Source organism: Myxocyprinus asiaticus, chromosome 1 (assembly GCF_019703515.2).
Source record: "Myxocyprinus asiaticus isolate MX2 ecotype Aquarium Trade chromosome 1, UBuf_Myxa_2, whole genome shotgun sequence".
Taxonomy (NCBI): Eukaryota; Metazoa; Chordata; class Actinopteri; order Cypriniformes; family Catostomidae; genus Myxocyprinus; species Myxocyprinus asiaticus.
The window spans coordinates 14,236,980-14,253,687 of record NC_059344.1 but is presented as its reverse complement, the minus strand read 5'-3'; the positions used below and the strand labels follow the sequence as shown (position 1 = coordinate 14,253,687).

At 37.6% G+C, this 16,708-nt stretch overlaps 1 long non-coding RNA gene across 1 annotated transcript in view; it reads right to left on the bottom strand.

The window, feature by feature from the left end:
- LOC127444964 (uncharacterized) overlaps positions 1-7,737 on the bottom strand; it is a 33,879-nt gene extending 26,142 nt beyond the window's left edge. The window contains exons 1-2 of the long non-coding RNA XR_007897900.1: positions 7,681-7,737; positions 1,962-2,140 (exon numbers count right to left, since the gene is read on the bottom strand). This is a non-coding gene — a long non-coding RNA (uncharacterized LOC127444964). The remainder of the gene's footprint in view (positions 1-1,961; positions 2,141-7,680) is intronic.
- Between the last annotated feature and the right edge of the window lie 8,971 nt (positions 7,738-16,708).

The window sequence follows — 16,708 nt, the reverse complement described above, 5'->3', positions numbered from 1 at the left end:
TAGACTAAGCGCATGCTTGCATGAAAATACCAAAACTTCATGCCCACTGACTTTGCACGCATGACTTAGGGTGCGTTCACACTTGGCAGGTTTGGTTCGATTAAAATGAACTCTGATGCGATTGCTCTGTTAGTGCGGTTCATTTGAACGAGTGTGAACGCTGCCATCCGAACCTTGGTGCACACCAAACAAGCAGACCGAGACTGCCTGAACAGTGGGTCTCGGTCCGCTTCCAAACGAACTCTGGCGCGGTTCGATTGATATATGAACGCAACATGGACCAAAGATGTCTAAACGGACCAAAAACAGGAAGTAATTTGCCTAATACTGACCTCAAGCATACCTGGTTCTTCTCATCATAGGCGCTACAGTATGTTGCCCATTACAGTTCGGTACAGGCGTCAGAACCGCCGTCCGCCGTCCTTGCAGCATATCTTCGTTTGTGTGTGCAACGGAGGAATTCCTGGCACTGTTTAGACACCTTTACACATTTTATTAGCTCTTCCTTTGTTATCAGCTGGTAAAAATACCACCATATATATATACATAAATCCAACGAATGCATTTAGCCCAGCAGCCAGCATTGTTTTGGATGTTCGGAAAGTCCCATCGCAATCAGGTTGTGACTTTTTCCTGATGCCTTTTGTTTTATATCTTTAGGTTCGGTGTTAAATATGCCAGTGTGAACACTAAGCGAACCAGGACTAAATATATCATTTTCTTTTTTGGTCTGGACCAAGAGGACCAAGAGAACCAAACTACAAGTGTGAACACACCCTTAAAGCATAGTGCTGTTCTTTAGTCTAGGGTTCTTAAAATAGTGCGCATTATATCATATGGTTAATTTTATAATCTTAGTAGTTAAAAACACCTAATTTAATGTGGTAACTCTAAATGCTAAATGTTCAGGAAAGTCCTAAGGCTGACATCAAGTCGCCTTTTTATGCCAGTGTTTAAATTGGCAGGACAAGACATGATACTTGGAGCTCCAAATGTATCCATTTCTGTCTAAATGTCTCCTGAGGACTCAGTGAGAACTCAATTTTGAGTTGTGTTCTGTAATATCTTAGTGCACCCAACAATTTATGACAGTTTACACCCTCTTTTTATCAACAAAATGAATATGAAAATCATTTTGACCACAGCTTTCCGACAATCAAGAGGCTCTGCAGGGGGCAAATTAATATTAGGATCATTCAACACTTCATACTGTATGAGATCAGAGATCAGATCCTATATGACAGCAGTGGGAAATGTAAGGATGGAGAGTGTGTGTGGTTGTGTATGTCTTAATAAAGAAATGGTGGATTTTTTTTTCTTTCAATGTGTGCATGCATGACCCAGTTGGCTCTGCGCCAGTTCTGCAGGATCTAGAAGCTACGAATGAACCATCTGGTCCATGAACCATTGTGTGTGTGTATGTGTGTGTGTGTGTGTGTGTGTGTGTGTGTGTGTGTGTGTTACACTGCAGCAGCTGATTCTGTTCGCTCATCATACATGGAAATTCATACAGTAGGCCTTCACTTATGTTTTGTTTTTGTTTATTTATTTTTGCTATTGCCATTTTATTAATAGTGAAAGTAAAAAGAGATAACAGGAAATTATGTGGAGGCTGAAACTGAACCCACAATGGAGGCCAGATTCAAACCCACATAAGCGCCACAGCTTAAAGTGTCTTAACAAGAAAGTACACAAACTGAGTAAATAGGAATTCAAATATGAGTCAACTGCTAAGTTTAAGAGCCAATAAAAACACCACAACATGGTATGTTACAGCAATTGCTAATATAGTGCTAATTCTTTAACAATGCATGTGACTTACGATAAGTTGCCTCATCAAGAGCAGTATGGCAAGCCAACAGCAAGCAAGATATAAATTACAATAATTTAATTTTATTATAGTGCATCTTTTTCCAGGGACAGATTGTTTGAAGAGCGCTTAAAAGTGTATTTTCGCCTACCATTGACAAGTGATCGGTCATCGATCCCAGAACTAAGCGCCCATGAGCGAAGATGGCAGCCTCCAGATTGTGTACTTCCAAGAAACTCTGCGCCAGTTGAGCAGATCCCTTTGAATTGGGATGCTAAGGATAGCTCTCTCCAGGTCTTCCAGCTCCTTGGTTTAAGCAGCCCAACCAGCCTGAAATATTGTACAGAATAAACAGTAAAGTTTATGAAGTTTAACTATAAGGTTAAATGGGTTTGGTGTTTCCTATTAGCAGCGGAGTTGCCAATATAGCAACTGTAGGATGGGAAACCTGCAGCAAAATTATGGAGAACTCCAGTGGGTAAGTCAGGTTTATTACTGCTCTGCACTAAAAGTGTAAAATCCATTTTCATATTGAATCTTATATGCTGTATGGCTGTGATTGAACATAGTATACACTCATTGTAAAATAGGTGATGTTTTCTGTCGATGTAGTCTTTCCATTTTATTTAGCTTTGGACATTCAGTGTGAACTCTTGCATGTGCTCCATCATGTTTCTATGTGAGATTCAATGCGGTGAAAATGTGTTTTGGATAAGTGGACCTGTTTTATACATGAATTGCTTACTAAACTTCTGTTTCACGGACCCATTGTACAGGTCCAAATAAGCAACACCATCCACAAATTGAGTCCATCTGTGTGCTGACAAAGAGTGGGACAGACCATGGCAGTCAGGAAGGTCAAAATAGCAACATTAGCTCAACCAGTTGTGTGAATTTGTCTTTGATGGACCAGTGGCAGACAATAGAAATGTTCAGGAAACCTGCTTGAAAACAATCATTATTTTTGCAATTCTGTTTGGCGACGCCAATAGGGGTCCAGAAATGGCACATCTTAGATGATGACTAAGAAATTTTCATATAGGCCTGCACTTGTCAGATGCTGAGATTGTGATGTCAGATTCAGATTGAACTATATATAGAACTGCTATTTTTATCCTTTCAAACCAGATTTTAGTCCTGGTTTTATAAAATATTTAATTCACAGGGCAATAGAATTAGAGTAAATAACCAACAGAATCTTTATTAGATGTTTGTCTATGTGTGTCTATCTGACCCACACACACACATACACACACACAGGGCGGAACTACCGGGGTGTCATGGTGTGGCAAATGCCACCCTAAGAAAAAGCATTGCCACCCTATCTGCCACCCCAGCATAAGTATCCAGATGTATTAAATATAAATGTAAGTATATTATTGTTGAATTTGACATTGTGTAGGGGTTTATTCATGGTAAACTGCCTAAACTCTCACCTAATGCACAAATGACTACAGACCCATAGCGTGATTGATTACAGCAGCAACCAGTCCCGTGATTGTTGACAGCAGCGACCAATCACAACATCGACCAATCGCCTACCTACTATTGCAACGCGTGTACAGTGTTTGGGCTTTCATGGGTTGATGAGCTCATTTCCTCAACAGCAATGACCACATGGACAAATACATGGAAGAAAAGAGGTAAAAGATAAATTTCTCAGTTGTTTCCAAGTATTCACTGAATGATTATTAGATACATCGCTGTCAGTTATGAGTGGAGACAGGTAAGGCGTGTCCTCACCACTTTTTGAAATAGCTTTTGTCAGGTATGTGTATAATCCAGATGAAACATCTCTAGTTCTTGAGATGGAGTTTCTATTTCATCTGTGTGTGTTTTGACTGGCGATCCAGCGCTGGAATGTTTTATTTTGAATGTTATGATAAGTGTTCATTGCAGCTGTTATTATTGTTGTTTAGTGTCAGCAGTTTTGCCGCAGCTCGCGCTCTCTCATGTGATGGCCTTCTCGACCGTATCGTTTGTGTGTATGTAGTGTGTTTTGTCTTTTTCTATTTCTCTCCCTCTCTCTTAATCGCTTTCAGTTGTGGGGTAACTAGGTGAGCTGATTGTTGATCGGGCGCACCGGTGCACACTGTTTCCTGCCTATATAAATGGAGTGTTTCATGTTTGAGTGATGGGAGACGGTTGTTTGTGAACTGTGTCATCTCGTTCACGGGTGCTGAAGCGCATTCCGGGTTCCCGCTTTTGGTGTGGAGATTTTGTGGTTGTCTGAATTTTGGAGTTTGCTGTTCTTTCACATATGCCACTCTCGTCTCCCCATATCTTTTATTGCGTTTTATTTTTTATTTTTTCACCCAATTTGGAATGCTCAATTCCCAGTGCACTTTTAAGTCCTCGTGGTCACGTAGTGATTTGCCTCAATCTGGGTGGCGGAGGATGAACCCCAGTTGCCTCCACGTCTGAGACCATCAACCCACGCATCTTATCACGTGGCTTGTTGAGTGCGTTGCCACAGAGATATAGCACGTGTGGAGGCTTCACGCCATCCACCGCGGCATCCGCGCTCAACTCACCATACGCCCCACCAAGAACGAACCACATAATAGCGACCACGAGGAGGTTACCCCATGTGACTCTACCCTCTCTAGCAACCAGGCCAATTTGGCTACTTAGGAGACCTGGCTGGAGTCGCTCAGCACACCCTGGGATTCGAACTAGCGAACTAGCGAACTAGTGAACTCCAGGGGTGGTAGCCAGCATGTTTTATCACTGAGCTACCCAGGCCCCTGCATTTTAGTTTTTAACAAAATGCAATAAAACAGAACATCACCACCTATGTGAAGCATAGGAACATTTAGAATTTGTTGATGTGCTTAATAGACAATGTCTTGGTGCTCTGGAGATTTTTTTAGTATGAAAAAATAGATATTTTTTTGGCAAATCAGTATCAAAATGGTTACTATGTGGTTCCTGTGGAAATGCAGTTGTATCACAAATTCATGGACATTTATAATTTGATAGTGACTCCAATTAATGAACTAGTACTTGTTGCAGTGAAGCTTGGTACCTTAAATCCATAATAACTATGCATGGGCACTTGCTTTAGTATTGCCACCCCTCATAGTCTGCATGCCACCCCTTTGCTACCCCATAAAACAATTTCTAGATCCACCCCTGCACACACACACACACACACACACACACACACACACACACACACACACACACGGATCCTCCCTGCAGCTCAGAGCAACTTCTCTGACTTTTGATCCTGACATCTGTGTCTTGCTGAAATGTTTGCTCGGCTCCTCCACCCTTCTAATGTAGCTCCAGCAGCTAATGGCTTGTGAAAAAGGCATACGGGCTCCTGTCTGCATGTGTGTGTGTTTGTGGGGGAAGAGAGGGAGAACAAGAGGGTAGGAAATAGGCTTTGTTTATGGAATACATTCTTTTTTTTAGGAATTTCAAGAGAAACAGATCCAGTTTGATCAAAAGTTTGTAAAAATGTCCAAATAAGGAATGAAATCAGGATTATATAGCTTTACTTCCACTGATATTATTACACAAATTCAGACATCAGGTGTTTTAAGGTAATCCAATTATTCTTGACCTTCCTGCAGAGACTGTATGAACACTGCATAGAAGTATGCATTCATCTCCTGATGTTAATCCGGCCCCAGACACCAAAGATAAACCTGACCCTTTCTGCTCACCGGTATGGTCTGTAATTCAGACTGGAAATTCAAGGAACAGTGCAGAAGATTTTTGTAGTCCTGTAACAGAAATACTGCCATCTTTAGCTATTGAACATGTTATTCAGGCTTGTGGAATTGATTAGGATAATAATACAAATCAGAGGAATATTGTGCACTATAATTTACAGTAATTTAGCTTTGAATGTTTATATGGGAATTAAAGTAACCAGTCATCATTTAAAGACTTCAAAAGCACTCTAAAAATATATATTTTACTTCAACTTTAGGAAGTGTTGTTCAGGAGTACATGGTTGCCAACTAACTTCAAGTTTAAATGCATACAACTATCTACAGTATAAATATTCCCATAAAAGACCAAGTTATTTTAACAAGGATAAAAAGTGATCGGTGGAATGCCAAAGTCTTGATTGTGTTAGAAATGTAACATCATTTGATTTTTGCTTATTAAACCAGATTGAGTCAAATCTAATTATTTAACTGACTAAAGTCTATTAATGAACTGACTCCAGTGTATTAATTAAGACAATGTGGAAGGCCGGCATGTCATCATTAAACGTTTAATTAAAAAGTCTTCAATTGTGTCCAGTCTGGGTTTTTATTTTTATTTAATTTTTTTATGTATGTGGTTGCCTTGTTTAAAGTTCATATTACAGTCTGCTTTTTAATGGCTCTTTTTAATGAATCAGCCATTTCCATGATCATTCATTATTAGTTCTTTGGTATTGTCTCCTCTTGTTCCGGAGAACAACAGTATAGTTCTAGATGGGGAATATATAATTGTTGGTTGATAAAAAATTATCTAATCATTATACAATGCAGCATCTGATCCTGGTATTCATTCAGAACATTATGGTTCATTTCATTGTTTTTATGGAACCTGATTAAAAAGACAAAATTACATGCTCGTTATATTCAGGTTGTATTGTATTTTTCTCTCTAATTGAGTTTATCATGTGTTCATGTTATTAAAATCATTACATTTTCTTCTAAAACAATATGTTAATACAATATAAAGCGTTATTTTGTAGGTTATTTTGTTTTAATTTATCACTATTTTGTCCTTATTAAGAGTGAAATACATAAACTAATCAGGTGGGCATAAATTATATGCTAAGTGCTTAAAAAAATGCATAACAATTATTAAAAGTAGGACGAGATTTCTTGAACGTGGCACTTTGCTGTGTCTCTTTCAGACAACGTAGCATTTCATGTGTAGATGCGAAATTAAAGATGCCCTCTAGCAAACATCTGCTCTCAGAGACCACACACACTCAAACTCTGCTCAAAGTGTCATGTTAATGAATAATCCCCAGAGAGCTGAATAATATTTACAGAACAGTCCTGCTGGCATTGCCCTCAGTGCCAGCCTGCTTAGTTTAGACCTAAGTTCTGGACAGAAAGGTTGTTCCATATTGTAGCGCATCTAAGCGCGTTCAGCGGGAGATGCGAATATAAACACGGAGACAGCGCACAATAGTGAAAGCAGTGCACGTTGATGGAAGAACAGTCCGCATCCCCCGTCAGAGAACTAACTGGAGGGGGGCCTGCTGAATATATTTTGTACGAGACCCAATCATTTTTAACTACAGCCCTACAGATAATTAAACGGGCATCAGAATGTAAATGAAGTTTGTGGTTCTTATTGAAACCTTAGTTTTTAATAGTGTGCACTGCAGAAAAAGAAAGTGGTCAAGAGTCGAGGTGTAGAAAAACAAATGGAGATTGATAAGAAGATAATGTAGGAGAGAAATGACCCAAGTACAGGCCTGAAACTCTATGTGGTGCAAGCTGATAGGTTCTTGAGATTGTTATCTGTTAGCCAATCGGCTCACTCACATGTGACATGTTAAGCCAATCAGTGCGCTTTGTGTAAGCTAATTTGTCCTTTGACATGTAATCGGGTAGCCAATCAACTTGCCTCTATTGTGTAATATTTAAAAGGCTCAGTTTTGCAGACAAGCCTGTTTCACTGCAGTGCGTTGCAAGAGATTGTTCTCTGAAACCCACCTCCACCCCAGCTCCAAATGTCTAGATCTGCTAAATGGGGACTGTTTGTAATGTCATTTTGTGCAGTAGCATGTTCACACATGCTCAAGTCAGCATGATTGCATTTCTCTAATTGAGGCAGTAGCATGTCCAGATGCTTAACTCAGTATGTCTGAATATTTTCTAGCAGTAGCAATGTCTCCTTACTTGTTTTGCAGCAGCAGCAGCAGCAGTAGTATTAGCAGATTTAGTCCACCAAGACCAATATCCTAACAATATGTCATATATTAACATGATAAATCTTTCAGAGAGGTGTCATGACTAAAATAAGAAAAGAAACAGAGAGAGGCCCCAGTGTTGGAGCCATCAGCTTGTGACAAGTTGATTGTGACGGGAGCCAGATGGACCTTGATTCCCTCAGGTGATTTTTCCGGTAAGTTCTCAATAACAAGGAATGACAGGGGACAGAGGGTGCACATCCCCTCTCGTGTCATCCTCATTCTCCTGCTATTTTCAAAATCACGGCCGTGACAGGACTTTTAGCCACAGCTGTAATATGTAGCCGTCGAGGGCAGCCGAGCACAAAACTGGTGCTTGTTGTCATGAGTCGTGGTCACTGGAGTTTGTTACATGAGCTTGTCAGGGGTGAAAGGGTAACAGACCAGTGAAAGTGTTAAGGGTTGATATAACTGTAATATGACAGAGTCTATGTTTGATTAAAGGTGATCGTGGGAGAGCAGGTTGGCCTTCCAGCATGATAACACATTGTCCAGATCTGAGAAAGAAATAAGAATTAAAGATGTGTGGACTCTTAAACTCAGGGTAAGAAGGATCTGAGGAGTCTCCAACCATGTCTATTACTGACGAACAGTTGCAGCACTGGTAAAAGCTAATAGGTCATTATCAGGAAACCATTTTTATGCTACTGATATTATTAACAGGATACTGAACTAAGTCATATTATTTGATAGATTTAGCTCTGTGTGTAATACAAAAATGAAACATTTATTAATTTATTTCTTTGTTTTATTTCATTGGAATATCAGAGTCGGCATGTCCTAATTTACCTCTATGATCATTTGATGGAATATATGTAATAAGATACATAAATTAAAAAGTTAAAACTAAATCTGATTAAAACAATACATGTAATTTTACAGTAATATAATGTACAAATATGTTTATTTAAATGTACAAAGTATTATTTTACCATATAGTTAGCAGTAAAAATGAATATTGTTTGACAAAAGAACACATGTACTTTTACGATAAACTATTGTTTAAATAATGGTGAAAAACAATAATCGGACGATCCCACTATTCCCACATTTCATTATATTTTATGGACATAGTTATGCTCTTCTCATTTTTAATATCAGTTATGCACATTGGGGTGTTCTATGTTATATTTTATGTAGTTTAGTTACTGTTTGTTGCATTTTTTTGGTATCACATGTGTTGCCCTGACGGTGTTGTTTGTTTGTGTGAGTCAGATCGTGCAGCGTCTACACATTTGGACTGGTCATTGCACCTGAAAGAGCCACTCTTGATTAACTTCTGATCTTCGTGTGGCCTTCTGTAAATATTTCAGTGTAAAACACTATATTTTAAAGTGAAACGCAAATTTCATATTATTATAAGGTTAGTTTATGAAGTTTATGCCATTTAATAATAAAAAACGTAAAATATGCAGGCATTAAAATGGCATCCCATAATGCATGAAACATTGTCACTGTATTTTTTTACAGTAAATTAGTGGCAACCAAAACTGCCAGTATTTTACTTTAAATATAACAGATTTCATATCTGAAATCTGAAATTTCATATATAGAAGCTTGTCAAGTTACTGTAATATCATGAGTGCCATCATGTTATACAGTTGTAATTGAAACACTCAATGGTTCTGCATTAGAAAACTTTAACTCTCCTTTTATTCTTCACTGTTTTATTTGTATTTTTTATTAATCACTGTATTCCCTTTGACAACCACTTTACAATCAGCATGAGTAATGCAGAGCAGAACTGCAAATGCCTATGGCTTTTTTTGCTAATTTAATTTCTTAACTTTCTTTTTGTTTCATAATTATTGGTTATGACTTACATCACACAAAGGTACAACTCTACGTGCAGTGGGTGGGGGAGTATGTTTGACAGTGTATGCTTCCACATTGATAATGGAGCATCATCAGGAGCCAGACAATCTCTGAAACAGGGAATTGAAGGCACCCTACACGGATAACAACAGGCTAGGAGAACTACAGCTATGTTTACTAAAGACCAATAGAGCACTCAGCTAACAGCAGGCTGTGGTTCCCACTGCCTTTGATGTGGAGAGAACTGACAATTCTTTTTTCTTTCTTTCTTTTGTTCCTGGTAGAGTAAGAGGCTTTCTGAAGCCACACACCCACTGAGCACTAATGATTTTATTTTTTATAACAAATGGTTTAAAATCATGTTAAGTACATCAATTCATTAAGTCTTCACACAAATGGGTGCAGGAGGTGTAATGCAGGACGACAGCCTCAGTAACCATTCACTTTCATTGTATGGAAAAAGATGGTGCACCCTACCATGGGTTTGGAACAGCATGAGGGTGAACTTAAAATCTCTCTTATTTTTCCCTTTTCTACACTGATTTCCTAATTCTGCACATATGCACTGACTGTCTTGCTTATTTTCTATTTTAGAGGCAAGATCTTGTCTTACCTTACAATGCAGAGCAAGAACAACTCTGCATCTGACCCTGAATATCAAACTCTTCCCTTTACCGCCACTTTGCATGCATGCTTGTGGGCTCTGGGTGGCAATGTTGTCATACTGGCAGCTTCTATCATCTCGCTCTGGCTTCATTTGCAATGGTTCCAGACTGTGGCTAGTTCTCTCACCATCAGCCTAATGAAGTGAATTCTACGGTGTGGCTGATACTGATGGCTTTATCTCCTCTGTCACTGGCAATTTGTACCTGGCTTTCTGAAGGCATGAACACTGAAATCCAGTGTAGTGTCATCAATTATACAGTGTATAGGCATTATAATGAGTTATACTGCATATGTATGTTTCTAACATATAATATACAGTATAATAGCATATTTAAATATAATAATGCCATAAATTGTTTTCATTTTTCAAGTAACGTCATACAAAGTTCAGTAAACGTGTGACCACCTTTGCCTTCAAAACAGCACCAATTCTCCTAGGTACACCTGGACACAGTAATTCTTGGTTGTTGGCAGATAGGATGTTCTAAGCTTCTTGTAGAACTTGCCACAGTTCTTCAACGTATGTATGCTGTCTCAATTGCTTCTGTCTCTTGATGTGATCCCAGACTGACTCAATGATGTTGAGATTTGGGCTCTGTTGAAGGGCTCCTTGTTCTACTTCTATTTAATTCTGTTTGCAATGGGAATGTTGAAATCTAAAATGTATACTTTCTACTGATACACCATAAGCAGAATATATAAAACAACAGTTTTAAGACAAATGTTTTATTTATTGTTTTATTTTTTGTGAAAAATATAATGCTCCTGAGACTTTTGCACAGTACTGTACTACACATGTATATGTATATGTGTATGTACTGTATATGTGTGAGTAGTTCACACATAAAATGTCAGTACACTTTTTTAGATTCAACAAAAAGATTTTAGATTGAAATTTGCACAAATGTATATGGGAAAAGGTGTATCTTGGGTTGCCTTTTGAAGTTTGCCTTTTTGACTTTAGTAATTAATTTTAAACGGTCCTCTGGTGTGACAAATACAATTTTAAAAGTACAATATCCCATGTAGTCTTTCAGTTAATATGTATAATGTATTTTGCATGTATAATAATTATCAAAGAAGTGTTTGAAAAAATAGTTTTAAATGAATTATAGCATGTCAAACAACTGGACACTGCTTCAAATTTCATTTGTTTATTATTTTTCACAATACGCATAATTTCAATGCAGCTTTACAGAAAATTCTGCAGTTTATATACACAGTAATTTTATATATTAATATATGTACTGTATATGTATATGTAGTGTACAGTGTATATGTATAGCACTACATGTACATTCATGAAGAGGTGAACAGATCAAACTCACACTTGCATCTGTTCAAAATAAATAAATAAAATGGAATCATTCGGAATGGAATTGTTGGCTTGCCGTGCTGGAATTTAATTAAAAATTTAAAACATGAAAACTACAGCCTATATACATTTGTGATGGTATACATATTTTAAAACTGGAGAGCTTGTGTGTGTTCAGACACGTGAGTGTCAGTGTGTGCAGTATGTATGTATTTATAGTTATTACGAGAGAGGGAATGGAAAAGACAAAGAGAAAGCAAGAAAGAGTACGGAGAATGAACAAGACAATACAGCGAGAGTAATGGTTGCGTGCAAAGGGTTTCACAACTCTTAAAAAAGGGAGAGCAAAAAAAAAGAAAAAAGAAAAAACACATGACAGACAATTGTGAGACAGGCACAATTAGAATCATTATTGAGACAGCAGAGATCAGAGAGGTGCAGCATGAGTCTCCTGCTAGGCTCTGGCACACAGACTGACTAAAGGTCATGGTGACTGGAGTAAAGGTATGCTGAACGATCAACCTCTTCTCCTGATCATTTCAACTTAATCCCTCTCAGCCATTTAAGGGATAGTTCACCCAAAAATGAAAATTCTCACATCATTTACTCACCCTCATGCCATCCCAGATGTGTATGACTTTCTTCTGCTGAACACAAATGAAGATTTTTAGAAGAATATTTCAGCTCTGTTGGTCCTCACAATGCAAGTTAATTCTGGACAGACTTTGAAGGTCCAGAAAGCACAGAAAGGCAGCATAAAAGTAATCCATAAGTGTCCAGTGGTTTAATCCATGACTTCAGAAGTGATATGATCTCCAGCTTACAAATCCATAAAATTAAGATTTTAAGTACTACTAACTCAAACAATCAAGTACAGAACTGAGGTTTTGGGGAATTCCCATAAGCCCTTACGCTTGAATAATTGAAGCATGTTTGTTTGGTCAAAAGGAAATTATGTGGGCATTTAATTCGTTTTTATTTTGAGTGTTTTTAAGAATTCATTAGTGTTCTATAAGTGGTCAAATTGGATCCTGTTTAATCAATATAATTTTTCTTGCGCATGTGAATATGCTTAACTGAAGTGGAGCTTTATGTGCACTTCTTTGGGGAATCACGTTTAATGCCTGACCTCAGTTATTATTTTCTTTAGAGCCAAGTAAATTAAGTAGAAACAGTGATATAAATGTTAATTTGAAAGAAATTGCTAAGTTGCTAAATCTTGTTCATGTGGGTTCAATACAAGTTAAGCTCAATCAACAGCATTTGTGGCATAATGTTGATTACCACAAAAATGTATTTTGACTTGCCCCTCCTTTTCTTAGAAGAAGCAAAAATCTGGGTTACAGTGAGGCACTTACAATGGAAGTGAATGGGGCCAATCCGTAAACGTTAAAATTCTCACTGTTTCAAAAGTATAGCCACAAGATGTAAACAATATGCATGTAAACATGACTTCAGTGTGAAAAAAATCACTTACCTTTTCTGTGTAAAGTTATATCCATTTTTACAACTTAGTTTCCATGACAACATTGTCAACAAACTCTAAAACCCTTAAACAACCACAAAAGCGCAAATTTAAACAACTTTACAGCTCAAATAATACATGAGTTTTAACAGAAGAATTAATGTGCTTTTATAAAATTACAAGCTTCACATTTCTGCCTTTACACCCTCCAAAAATTGGCCCCATTCACTTCCACTGAAAGAGCCTCAATGTAACCTTGATTTTTGCTTTTTTTTTTTTTTTTTTTTTTAAACGAGGGATGAGTAGAAATTATTTTTTGTGGTAATAACCATTGTGCCTCAAATGCTGTCGACTGAGCTTAATTTGTATTGAACCTGGAATATTCCTTTAAGTAAATAAAGTTGAATTAACTGATACATTTGTGTATTTCTAACAAAAGTTTTCTAGTTGTTCTGACATATAAAATGCTATGCATATATTTCAGGTAAATCCAATACATATTTTTTTTTTTTTTTTTTTTTGTTTTTTTCAGTGTTGTGACATTAGTTTTCTGGATTTGCTGGTAAAGTCCCAATTGCTCTATCACTGTCTCTCTCTTAACAGGCACACAGTCTCTCTTGAAATGGTCCACGTTAAGAAATACTCTGGAATCTTCTGCTCGAGCAAGTGGACTAATGCATCTCCGTGGAAACGCTCACTTGCAGATTGATCAGGCATTACAGTATCTGCTCTCTCCACCACCACAGTCTGAGAGCAAAAAATTCCACTCATCACAACCATGTGGGAAATCGACAGTAAAGAGCATCTTGCTCAAAGCTCGGGGTGTGTGTGTGTAATAGACAAAGGTGGTTCATAGTCATTTCAGTAGGCGTTTAGCCCTGTTCTACATTTGAATGAAGATTTGATTGTAATTCCCCATTCAGTAAGTTCAATACCGTATCTCAGTGGTACGTAAAGACATATTTTCTCAGAAAATAAAATTTCTGGCATCATTTATGTACCATTGATTTGTTCCAAACTGTATGACTTTCTTTCTCCTGCAAACACAACACAAAAGGAGGCAGAATGTTAGCCTCAGTCACCATTTACTTGTTTATATACACCTCTGAGCCATGAAAGTGAATGGTGACTGAGACTGAACATTCAGCCTAATATCTCCTTTTGTGCTCCACAGAAGAAAGAAAGTCATAAGTGTTTGGAACAACACAGGAGTGCATAAATAATGACAGAATTTACTGTATATTTTGGGGTGAAATATCACTTTAAGCATAAATGCAGTGCCAAGTGTGCTGTCACAAAGGAAAGAGATAATGGAATACTATTCTATTGACCTCAAAGCCAAAAAAGAAGGGGATGGGAGGGAGGCTGGAATACAGTACAGTGCTGTGAAAAAGTATTTGCCCCCTTCCTGATTTCTTCTATTTTTGTGTATGTTTCATATTAAATTGTTGTAGATCTTCAAATAAGATATAACATAAAATAAAGGCAGTTTTCAAATATATATATATATATATACATATATTAATGAAGCAAAAAAGTTATCCAACACCTATATTACCCATGTGAAAAACTAACTGCCCCCTTAAACTTAATAGCTGGTTGTGCCACCTTTAGCAGCAACAACTGCAACCAAATGCTTCCGCTAACTGGAGATCAGTCTTTTACAATGCTGTGGTGCAATTTTAGCCCACTCATCTTTGCAGAACTGCTTTAGTTCAGCCACATTGGAGAGTTTTTGAGCAGGAACTGCCCGTTTAAGGTCCTGCCACAACATCTCAATCAGGTTCAAGTCAGGACTTGGACTAGGCCACTCCAAAACTTTAATTTCGCTTCTTTTGAGCCATTTAGAGATGGACTTACTCCTATGCTTTGGATCATTGTCTTGCTGCATAATCCAGTTTCGCTTGAGATTCAACTCATGGACTGATGACCAGACGTTCTCCTTTAGGATTTTCTGGTAGAGAGCAGAATTCATGTTTCCCTCAATTACAGCAAGTCACCCTTGCCCTGAAGCAGCAAAGCATCCCCACACCTTCACACTACCACCACCATGCTTGACCGTAGCTATGATGTTCTTTTTGTGCAATTCTGTGTTTGATTTACGCCAGATGTAACGGGACACCTGTTTACCAAACAGTTCCATTTTTGACTCATCAGTCCACAGAACATTCTCCCAAAAGGTTTGAGGATCATCAAGGTGTGTTTTGGCAAAATTCAGACAAGCCTTAATGTTCTTCTGGGTTAGCAGTGGTTTTCACCTCACCACTCTTCCATGGATGGCATTTTTGGCCAGTATCTTTCTGATAGTGGAGTCATGAACAGTGAACTTTATTGATGCAAGAGAGGCCTGCAGTTCCTTGGATGTTGTCCTTGGCTTTTTTGTGACTTCCTGGATGAGTCGTTGCTGTGCTCTTGGAGGAATTTTGGAAGGTCGGCCACCTCTGGGAAGGTTCACTACTGTGCCAAGTTTTCTCCATTTGGAGATATTGGCTCTCACTGTGGTTCTTTGGAGTCCCAGAGCCTTTGAAATAGCTTTGTGTTATGTTAGATTTTGTTAGAATTTTTGAAACAATTTAGTATGAGATATACACAAAAACAGAAGAAATCAGAATGGGGCAAGTACTTTTTCACAGCACTGTACATAGCGTAGATTTTCAGGGAGATAAAGTGTTACAAACACTCAGTCCAGAAGCATGTTGGAGAGCGTCTCTCCCTCTTGCCCCCAGGGCTGTTTGTGGAAATGCAGAATTTAATAAGCTCATCCTAACACCTTGTCAGTGACGTGTGTGTGTGTGTGTGTGTGTGTATGCACCTGCATTAGCAATGCTCTGTTGAATAAGTCCATTATAACAGTATGGAGTGACCTAAGCGTGCACTGTCTGCATTCTTTGAATACTAAGGAATTATTCTCATTTCAGTTGAGTTCAGTCACCCCACGTGACTGTGTATCTGTTATTTACACAGAAAGAACAGAAAATCTGTGGAAGTGGTAAAAAAATATAATAAAATATTATCTTATATCTCCTAATAACCAGATAATCATTGAAAAGAATTGCAATGGGAAAACTTTGGAAAAGTAGTAGAATATTATAATTGTGTCATCCCCTCCAGCACCAAGTTTAATACCTTTTAGAGTCTTAAACTTAGTGACTCTTTGAATATTCTTCATTTCATTAATATCCGACCATTCAAATTTCAGGGAAACAACAATGAAATTGAAGGAATAGTTCACCCAAATTATTTGCTCACCCTCATGCCATTCCAAATATGTATGCTGGTTTTATTTATGTGGAACACAAAAGGATACATTTTGAAGAATCTTCAAGTAGCTCGAGTCCACACAAGAAGAGATCATAACGACTGACCACAAGATAAAATTCAACAGATATTTTTCCTAACTTAACAGTGCAGTTTTTTTTTTAACACTTTACATTAAGGTTATATTCGTTAACATTAGTTAACTACATTAGTTAACATGAAATAACAGTGAACAATACTTTTACAGCTCTCATAAATCTTGGTTTGTTAACTTCAAAAAAAATTTACATTTACATTTTACATTAAAAGTTGTATGTTTTAACATTAGTTAATGCACTATGATATAACATGAACAAAGAATGAACAATATATTTATACATTTACATTTACTTAGATTAATAAATGCTGTGAAAAATCATTGATTATTTTTAGCTCTTA